This window comes from Erythrolamprus reginae, chromosome 3 (assembly GCF_031021105.1).
Source record: "Erythrolamprus reginae isolate rEryReg1 chromosome 3, rEryReg1.hap1, whole genome shotgun sequence".
NCBI lineage: Eukaryota > Metazoa > Chordata > Lepidosauria > Squamata > Dipsadidae > Erythrolamprus > Erythrolamprus reginae.
In genome coordinates, this window is record NC_091952.1 from 201,196,681 (window position 1) to 201,197,565 (window position 885).

Here is an 885-nt window from a genome sequence, read left to right on the forward strand (position 1 = left end):
GAAAGAAAATGGCCCTGAATGTGCTCTTAATATGATTAGGAAGAGATAGATGGCTGAAAGAACTTACATGATAAAAGCCTGCGTACTTGCATGATAAAAGCCTTATCAAGAACTTGCAAGAAAAAAGGCCTGTGTACTTAATGCACAATGTAAGTAAATATTTTTCTCATGCCATTTCTATAAGAAACAGCAATATCTTAGAAATTCTTTCTCAGAAATATTACTGGTTAAAAACATTGGTTTAGAACTAGATCCCATGTTGAAATAATCCAAATTCTGATACAAGTAATCACAATAACAGGCATCAGTGAACAGCTAGGAATGCTCAATATAAAAGCATTTAAGCTGATGCTTAATCAAGACTTCAATGCCAAGCTGTTTTTAATTTCAATCACACCAAGCAAGCATCCATTTAAATCACTTGCATATATGATAGCTATGATTAGATCAGATGTTATTGGGTCAAATAAAGCACTAATAAGAACCAGTTCACTGCATTCCTATACTTTTGGCTATTATTTTTATGATGATGTGTACATATTTCTTCTTCCTGTTGTACCACACGCACCCCCAGTCTTGCCATTTGAAAATATCCAACAGGATATTTTCAGTGTGTGAGTGCACATGCCTATTTTCAGTTACAGCATAGAAGAATTAAATAACTAAACTGAAATAAATAGAACATTAATGACATTTTCTAATTTTTTTATATTATTTCATTATTCTATCTATCTATCTATCTATCTATCTATCTATCTATCTATCTATCTATCTATCTATCTATCTATCTATCTATCTATCTGTCTGTGCAATTTCAGCTTTTTGGAATAATCATGTTATGTACACTGACCCGGGTCAACAGTCATGTTCTATATACTGTACTGA